At 45.7% G+C, this 9926-nt stretch overlaps 1 long non-coding RNA gene across 1 annotated transcript; it reads left to right on the top strand.

Moving 5' to 3' along the window:
- Positions 1–4762: 4762 nt before the first annotated feature.
- Positions 4763–9628, top strand: LOC308584255. The gene is made up of 3 exons (XR_014006709.1): positions 4763–5101; positions 7890–8016; positions 9462–9628. It is a non-coding gene; the product is annotated as an uncharacterized lncRNA (long non-coding RNA).
- The last annotated feature ends 298 nt before the right edge of the window (positions 9629–9926 follow it).

Raw genomic sequence — 9926 nt, 5'->3', positions numbered from 1 at the left:
TAGAGGTGACCGTCGCGTGGATCACAGTGGCTAGGTCAGGGCAAGAGAGGTAAGGAGCCAACTGCTTAGCTTGGCGGAGATGGGAAAATGCCACCTTTGTTATAGCTGCAATCTGCGCCTCCATGGAAAGGGAGGTGTCAAAGATTACACCCAAACTCTTAACAGACTATGCTGGCACTAATTGCGCCCCCGCAAGTGCAAAAGTTCCCTAAAAGGAAGCACTGTGTGTGCGCGCGTGTGTGTGTGTGCTGTATTTTCTGTACTTAAGCTCAGAACGACACAAAAAACCTTACTTTTCAGTACATTGAGGCCCAAAATGGGAAAGTCCATGCTTGGAAAACAAAGAGCAGGCTTTGAAGCTGCAGAGACCAGAATTGCATACATTTAAATGTACCTGCACTTTTGCAGTCAGATGGATAGGCTACAAATAATGAAATTATTATTATTATTATTCCCTTAACCTCTTCAGACCAAACAATTTTTTTAAAAATAATAATAATAATAAATCGTTCCAGTAACACCTTAGAGGCCAACTAAGTTTGTTCTTGGTATGAGCTTTCGTGTGCATGCACACTTCTTCAGATACACTGAAACAGAAGTCACCAGACCTTTATATATAGTGAGAGGGTGGGGAGGGGCATTACTCAGAAGGGTGGTGGGAATGGGTGATTGGCTGGTAGGTGAGGTAAACCAGTTGACAACTGTTAACGACTGCGATTGGTCTTACAGGAAAAAAGCAAGGGATGAGATGGCCAAAAATAGCTTTATCATGTATGAGATAAGAATCCAGTGTCTCTATTCAGACCAGGTCTCTCCATGGTTTTAAGTCTGGAAATAAGCTGCAATTCAACAACTTCTCTTTCCAGTCTATTTCTGAAATTCTTTTGTAATAAGACAACTACTTTGAGATCTTGGATAGAATGTCCTGGGAGATTGAAGTGTTCTCCTGCTGGTTTCTCATCAGCCCAGTTTACTTGAAGGACCACCTTGGCTCCACAAATGCCTACTTGACCGTTTTGATCTGTGGAAATGGCAATGTGACAATTGCAACAGACCAGTCATTCTGCACTTTCAAGGAATCATAAATAGGCGGGGAGCTTGAGAGTATAGGAGCTGCCCCGCTGAAAGAATGATTACTTACAAGTAAAGAGCAGCTTCTGCAGATCAAAATGGACAAGCGTGCATGTGCGAGAAAGATTATCCTTCAAGTATACGGGTCCCAAGAAGCTACGGACTTAGTATACCTTATGTTAACCACCTGATGATTTCTAATGATTGGAGGGTTGTCATATCTCAAGAAGTGAAAATCCGGACACAAAAGTATTTTTCTACAAAGTACTTTAGCTATCGTTACAGAAATTCGCAAAAAAATAAATAAATAAAAATTCAAGACTTCCGATACTCCCGGGTTTCCCCAGACATCTTAACCACTTTTCTAAAATTCCATCCGGACGCCGTTTTCAACGGACAAAACCCAGCTATGGCAGCCCTAAATGATTGCATATGCTTTTGCCTTATGAAATACTATTTCAGGGGTTCATGACCGTTTCTTATTTCCCTGCAGAAACCGACTTTCTAAAATTCGTTAGACAGCTTTCTGCAAAAGGAGAGGCCTGCCTCTTTGCATGTACTCAACTCTGGTCTCTGCAGTTTCAAAACCTGTTCTTTGTTTTCCAAGCATGGACTGGAGTTTTCTACCTCAGGGTACTGAAACACAAAGGTATACCGTAGTTCTGTCACTCCAAGGTTTCAACACCTTCCAACGGACGCATGTAGCAAAGCTCTTGCTTAAGGTACAGAATGTTCTCTCTTCCCACCCCACCTGCCCTGACACATCAGGAATGCTCAGCTCATCAGCAATACTGTTACAAAGGTGGCCAACCAACCCCAACCTCTTCCAAGTGGTACTGAGATCCCAGGGGGTTCCAGCGCAGAGAGGAAAAAAGCCATGGTGCATTTGCAGCTGCACAACTGGACACCTTCATCTGCCCCAGCTGCAACAAAACATGTCTCTCCTGCATCAGTCTCCACAACCACAGCAGGTGCTGCAGCTATCCATCAGCCTGACCTCACTCACAAAGGCATACTCCTCCATTGTCTTCCAAGACAGATAGATGCCAACTCAGTTAAACTGAGTGGAGGTATTTCCCCTGCCCACTCTTCCACTCCACCCACCCATCCAGTTTTAGCCATAATTCTTCCCAACAGTTAAAACCATAAAAATGCAACGTTCTGGCACATGTGAAGTTATCATTTGATGGGATCACTCTCTTTCATGGCCCCACAAACAAGCAGGTGGCATATTCATTAGGTGCCATTTTTTTCAGTCCAGAATCTTCATACTTGTTCTCAACATGCTGTGGTCTAAGCCACTGAGCCTCTTGGGTTGCCGATCAGAAAGTGGGTGGTTTGAATCCCTGCTACGGGGTGAGCTCCCGTTGCTCTGTCCAAGCTCCTGCGAACATAGCAGTTCGAAAGCACACCAGTTCAAGTAGATAAACAGGTACTCCTGCAGCGGGATGGTAAATGGCATTTCCATGTGCTGTGGCTTCCGTCATGGTGTCCTGTAGTGCCAGAAGCAGTTTAGTCCTACTGGCCACATGACCTGGAAATCTGTCTGTGGACAAACACCGGCTCCCTCAGCCTAAAAGCAAGATGAGAGCCACACCCCATAGTCGCCTTTGACTGGACGTAACCATCCAGGGCTCCTTTAGCTTTTTACCTTAATTTGAGATCACAAGATCCACAAGTGTGGTTACTCGATGCACATTTGAAAACCCTCCCCTTGATTAGACTGCCCCACAACTTTTCCTCCATGCAGCAAGTGGTGATTGTGTGTCAAGGCCCTGTGACCACCCCCATTCCCTAAGGTTTCAATAACTAGACACTACACAGAATATTGGTTTTATGGGATCAAATAACAATTTTATTGTTACAGATGTGAAGGTTTTGCCAAAGGCATTGGGATAAGCAGCCGTGTATGTCATTCCAGGGTCGCGGGTGGCGCTGTGGGTTAAACCACAGAGCCTAGGACTTGCCGATCAGAAGGTCGGCGGTTCGAATCCCTGCGACGGGGTGAGCTCCCGTTGCTCGGTCCCTGCTCCTGCCAACCTAGCAGTTCGAAAGCATGTCAAAATGCAAGTAGATAAAGAGGTACCGCTCCGGCAGGAAGGTAAATGGCGTTTCCGTGCACTGCTCTGGTTCTCCAGAAGCGGCTTAGTCATGCTGGCCACATGACCCCGAAGCTGTACGCCAGCTCCCTCGGCCAATAAAGCGAGATGAGCGCCGCAACCCCAGAGTCGGCCACGACTGGACCTAATGGTCAGGGGTCCCTTTACTATGTCATTTCAGCCCGTCTGCTGGCAGTGACACTAAGGGTAAAGCCAACCGGAAGGTATGCCCTATGACCTCCATCAAATCAGGGTGTCTCCTAAGGGGTTCCCATTGGAGGAATGGTCTGGCCCTAGCCCCCATCTGGGCGTCAGACAGGAGTCACTCCTTCTGGATCCTTTGGGATACCATTACCCAAGGAAGGGCAGGCAGAGGCTACAACATCCCCTCCAACCATGATCTAAGCTTACCTCAAAGAGGCCGAATGTCCAAGCAAGCCCAGAACACCATTGGGCAGTTGGTCCCATGCCCAGGGGACCGCCCTGAAAGTCCTGCAGCTACTGGCCAATCTCGCGGCAATCAGACGATCCGGTCTCTGATTGGTTGCCAGTTCACAGGGGAGGTCCCGGGGCCCACCTCCAAATTTGCCAGCCAAAGAAGGCAAACAGACTTGTGAAATTGGTATTTGCCTAACCCCAACACCCTTGGGCAGGTGTGAATATGCACACCCACACACCCATTTCCAGAACTCTTTCCCTCTGTTTTCCAATGGCCACACCATGAGGTAATGCAGAGCCATTATGTTCAAAATGAAACCAGTTTCTCAAGAAGTGCTTTCCAGGAACAAAAGATTAAATCTGCAACAGATCTAAGACTCTGTGTGGGCCACATAGATACTGATAGGACTCAGTCTCCATTGATTTGGGGTGCTTTTCAGCTTTTCACCCACTGTGAAGACTTAAAGCAAATGTTTTCCCTCCCCTATTCAAATTCCCTTCATTCTGGAAGGAGATGGGCGTTTTACAAGGAAAGGGGAGCACCTAGTGGAGTGAGTTTGAGTTGCAATGCTTAAATGCTGAAGCAAAGCCAAAGCACAATTATCATGATGGCTTTTTTATAATGCAGATGTCATGGCCTGGTTGGAAGCAGAGGCATGGTGGGAGGAACTAACTGGAGGACCCCCAAGGGAAGAAGCCTCAGAGCCCAGGGAATTTGTAATGGGACAACGATGAGTGGTCAGAGGGAGAAGAGGGAGCAGAGTGGGAAGTGACAGAAGCTGAAATGTATGTGTTAGAGAATCAGAGGCAGAAGCTAATGTAAGAGAGGAGGGAGACCAAGAAGCTGGTGAAGAGCCATGGGTATCTCTCTCTCCTCCCCAATTGCCTCCCAGAACCAGAAGAGGCATGAAAAGGGCGAAGGAGAGATTGGCGATGTACAGGCACAGTCTCTGGTTGCTTGGAAAAAACCCTGGAGAGCAGAGGACTTAGGCAGCCGTGGGGAGTTGGGGACCTTCAGTCTCAGCAACTGCTTCATGGGGGCGAGACCTACCAGAGATGAGTTGCTGTGCACCTGGAATACTGTGTCGAATTCTGGGCAGCAGGGTTTGAACGCATCCTGCAAGAATACTGACAGCCTTGAGGTGCCTCTGGTTTCCTTGCCTGGTAAATTTGGCAACACCTCTTCCTTTGAGTCTCCAAGATCGTTCAAGGTTTCCTGCAACCCCCTTCTAAGCTAAGAGAGAGCATGGTTAGGCTTTCAAAATCCTTCCTGCCATCTTCTGTTAACTGATTGACCAGGCTTTCACAATTTCCCCGGAGGCTTATAAATGCAGACCTTTGGAAGGACTCTGAGTGTCCCCACCATTGTTGTCACTCTCCTCCACTGCAGCCGTGCTGGTTTCTCACACAGAGGGAGTCAACCTTCTGGGGTGTCATGAAGCTCCTCCATCTCATCTTCTCTGCCCTCTTGACCATAGCTCTGGCTTCTCCAGGTAAGGAATAAGTGGACCTGTGCAACAGCTAGAAAACTTAAATGCAAACTCTAAAGCAGAAATCACTCCTGCTAGACTCCAGTGCTCATCATCCCTGACCATTAAAGGTAAAGGTAAAGGGACCCCTGACCATTAGGTCCACTCGTGACTGACTCTGGGGTTGCGGCACTCATCTCACTTTATTGGTGGAGGGAGCCGGCGTACAGCTTCCGGGTCATGTGGCCAGCATGACTAAGCCGCTTCTGGCGAACCAGAGCAGCACACAGAAACACTGTTTACCTTCCCACTGGAGCGGTACCTATTTATCTACTTGCACTTTGATGTGCTTTAGAACTGCTAGGTTGGCAGGAGCAGGGACCGAGCAACAGGAGCTCACCCCGTCATGGGGATTCAAACCACCGACCTTCTGATCGGCAAGTCCTAGGCTCTGTGGTTTAACCCACAGCACCACCCACGTCCCTTGACCATTAGGGACAGACAAATTGGTCAATTTCAGTTTCTCTCCCCCCCCCAAACTTTAGTTCAGTTTTCCATATCAGCTTGCAAATTTTTAACATCCTCATGAAAATTCCACAGCGCTTTAATGCTATTTTCTCCTAATACAAATGTTTTTGATTAAGCTAGTAGAAGGAATAATAATAAATATAATAATTTATTTCTATCCCACCCATCTAGCTGGGTTTCCCCAAAAACTCTGGGCGGTTTCCAACAAAGATTAAAAATACATTAAAACATCAGTCATTAAAAACTTCCCTAAATAGGGCTGCCTTCAGATGACGTCAAATAGTTGTTAATTTATTTGACATCTGATGGGAGGGCATTCCACAGAGCGGGCACCACTACCAAAAAGGTCCTCTGCCTGGTTCCCTGTAACTTTGCTTCTCACAGTGAGGGAACCACCAGAAGGCCTTCATAGCTGGACCTCAGTGTCCAGGCAGAGAAATGGGGGGTGGAGACGCTCCTTCAGGTACACTGGACCGAGGCCGTTTAGGGCTTTAAAGGTTAGCACCAACACTTTGAATTGTGCTCAGAAACATACTGGGAGCCAATGTAGGTCTTTCGAGACCAGTGTTATGTGTTTATGGCAGCTGCTCCCAGTCACCAGTCTAGCTGCCAGCTATTGAGGTTGTATCGCTCTGGTCTTGCAGTGATTTAATGAATTTCTTCTTTGACTGACGGTTGGAGTCTGGTGGTGTGAAATGCCGGATAAGCCCCCTAGATGATTGAGAGGCTAAAAGCTGGCATGCTGAATCATTGGGGAAATATTGGGGTTCAATACACCAACACTCTGTGGGTTCTGCCTGGACAGCCCATAAAACCCAGACTCCAACTGTCAGTCATATGAGATATTTATTTAGGTGTAGCAAAGCCATGGCAACACAACCTCAACTAGCAAGATTCAGGTTGTCCGGAATAGCCTTTAAAGACTAATGCATCAAGACTTCCAGGGTCTCCAAGTGTCCCTGTTTTCCAGGAACAGTTCTGGATTTACAGAAGCCTTCATGGTTTCTGATTTGATCCCAAAATGTCCCGCTTTTCCTTAGGATGTCCCTATTTCCATTGGAGAAGTGTTGGAGGGTATGGAGTTATGCAACCCCGGAGCCAAGGAGATATGTAATTATACAACCTTTAGAAGACATCTGAAGGCAGCTCTGTATAGGGAAGTTTTTCAATGTTTAATGTTTTATTCTGTTTTCATATATCTGTCCACAGTGGCTAGGACAAGCCAGTCAGATAGACGGGGTATGAATAATAAAATTATTATTATTTTCATTACGGATTGGATGTCCCTATTTTCTTCGGAGAAATGTTGGAGGGTATGAATTTTCTTTCAATAAAAGTAAATGGGGAAATTTCTACTTGTCACAGCTCTGTGACTATACAGCAGGACATTCCATCCTTCAGCATCTTTGGAAGACCTAGACAAGAATTTCAAAAAGAATGGGGGAAATGCAGAGAATACTTCACCAAACAGTGCCCCCAAATATACACCTGGACTTGTTTCGATTAATTTCTACAGGAGACTTTGCAGTTTTTTAAGTCATAATTAGGAAAAATTGTAATAATCACATATAAAAGAAACAGTCTACAAGAAGTAAATAATAATAATAATAATAATAATAATAATAATAATAATAATAATAATAATTATTATTATTATTATTATTTATTATTTGTACCCCGCCCATCTGGCTGGGTTTCCCCAGCCACTCTGGGCGGCTTCCACAGAAACCAAAAAACACTAAAATATCATACATTAAAAGCTTCCCTGAATAGGGCCGCCTTAAGATGTCTTCTGAATGTCAGGTAGTTGTCCATCACCTTGACATCCGATGGGAGGGCATTCCACAGGGCGGGCGCCACCACCAAAAAGGCCCTCTGCCTGGTTCCCTGTAGCTTCGCTTCCCGCAATGAGGGAACCGCCAGAAGGCCTTCGGCGCTGGACCTCAGTGTCCGGGCAGAACGATGGGGGTGGAGACGCTCCTTCAGGTATACTGGGCCGAAGCCGTTTAGGGCTTTAAAGGTCAACACCAGCACCATTTACAGGCTAAAGGAAGTCTTTTATTTTATGTTATGTTTTCTTTGTGTAAGGGGAAGGAGTTTAATTTTGATAATTAAATTGTCAATGGTGATGGGTTGGTTGGTTTGTATGAGTTGTTATGGACTATGTTTAAATAAAGAAAGAAAAGAAGACGAAAAAAGGAAGTCCGTGAGTTCTTATGTTATGAGAGACGGTGAAAAACTTTTCTATCTCTTGGTGAATTTCTACCTCTTTCCATTTCTGTAGGTCTCGCCAATGTACCTGATGAAAACCTTAGATGCGTACTTAATGGAGGCCACTGCAATTATAGCTATTGCCGCCGTCCAATGAGACAAATCGGAATATGCAAGAATGGCAGCAGATGCTGTAAATGGTAAGAAAGAAAATTCTGCCAGGGTGGCGTCCTTTAAGCTCAACCAGGACAGATTCCATGCGAGGCTTTTAAAAGAGAGGTTTAGGTGCCCACTGCAGTTGTCCTGGTTCCATAATAGGAAGAGTTTGAAAGCAAAATGGTGGCATAGTACCAGCTCCTCATCCAGGCAAATTCTTTTCTTTCTTTCTTTCTTTCTTTTTTAGAATACATTTTATTGCATTTCCACACATAATTAACATAATTTAAAATAACAATAGCAGTTGGTTTGTCATTCCTTGGGACGAAAGTATAACAGAAGTCCGGCCCAGGGGCCTAATTTGTCCGCTGGTTGGTTTAATCCAGCTCCTGTGGCAGTTTATCTCCTAGAAATCCCCCCAAAAGTTCAACAACTTCAATCCTAAAAAAAGGTCAACCACTTCGGTCGGCCCTCGCGCAAGTTCACTTCATCAAATCTGGCCCTCTTTGAAAAAAGTGTTACAGCCATTACTTAGAACAAGTTGATCGTGCATATTAAAGTCACTATTCCAATGAATCTCTCTAGTGGTTTCTGTGGGTCTGAGGAGGTTGTCCCGACTGATTATCTCATCACAGTAGGGTGCCAGAAGGTGGTTGGGGAAACGATAAAAAAGCTAAGCTGACATTTTTGTCCTTCATAGTGTGCATAGTGTGCATACAGGGACGCGGGTGGTGCTGTGGGTTAAACCACAGAGCCTAGGGCTTGCCGATCAGAAGGTCGGCGGTTCGAATCCCCGCAACGGAGTGAGCTCCCATTGCTCGGTCCCTGCTCCTGCCAACCTAGTAATTCGAAAGCACGTCAAAGTGCAAGTAGATAAATAGGTACCACTCCAGCGGGAAGGTAAACGGCGTTTCCGTGCGCCGCTCTGGTTCATCAGAAGCAGCTTAGTCATGCTGGCCACATGACCTGGAAGCTGTATGCCGGCTCCCTCAGCCAATAAAGCGAGATGAGCACCGCAACCCCAGAGTTGGCCACGACTGGACCTAATGGTCAGGGGTCCCTTTACCCTTTACTTTAGTGTTCATAATTGAAATGCTCTTGCAAATTCTTTGTCTGGTAATGCATCACTGAATGAAGTCTGAGCAATTGGGGACTTCGTGTGAGCCTCCTTCATATTGCACCTGCAAGGGACATTTCTCCCACAATGCCATGGGTGCTGCCTTCTACATGGTCAATCATAGAACTGCAGAGTTTGAAGGGACTCATCTAGTCTGACCCTCTGCAAGGCAGGAATATACAGCTGTCCCATATGGGGATCAAACCTGTGACCTTGGTCTTGTCAGCAGCATGCTGTAACCAACTGAGCTCAGCTTTCAGTGTTGGAGCAATTCCCCCTTTGGCTTTCTTAATCTGACTTCATTCTTTTTCTGGGAAGATGTTCAAATGGTCATATTGTTGTCGCTGTTCTTCTTATCCTATCCAAACACAGGTTTTTGGGCTGAATGCCCAGCTGAGGGTTTGGAATCTGAGAAGCTGCATCGCCATAACTCGCCGTTGCCACCAGATGCTCCTTCTTTGACATCAGTCTTCATGGGCCTTCATCAAGCTCTGCCGCACTTTGCAGATCCAAAAGGAGATTGCTTCTCACTTTCAATAAAATAAAATAAGGTTGCATAGAAATCCCATTTGGTTTGGTTTGCTTCTTCTTTCCTTTAAATGGTTTACATCCTGCCTTTCTCCAAACATGGGGTTGTGGAGGATGGAAAACCAAGGTAATAATAATCATCATAATCATAATAATTTTTATTTATACCCCGCCCTCCCCAGCCAAGGCCAGGCTCAGGGCGGCTAACAAGCAATAATAAAAAACATGTTGAATGATTACAACTTAAAAACAAAATTAAAATACGACATTTAAAATATTAAGATGTAGCCTCATCGCAGGAGGAGAAAG

Source organism: Podarcis bocagei (genome assembly GCF_964188305.1).
Source record: "Podarcis bocagei genome assembly, chromosome: 3".
Taxonomy (NCBI): Eukaryota; Metazoa; Chordata; class Lepidosauria; order Squamata; family Lacertidae; genus Podarcis; species Podarcis bocagei.
This window is presented reverse-complemented; position numbering and strand designations above follow the sequence as displayed.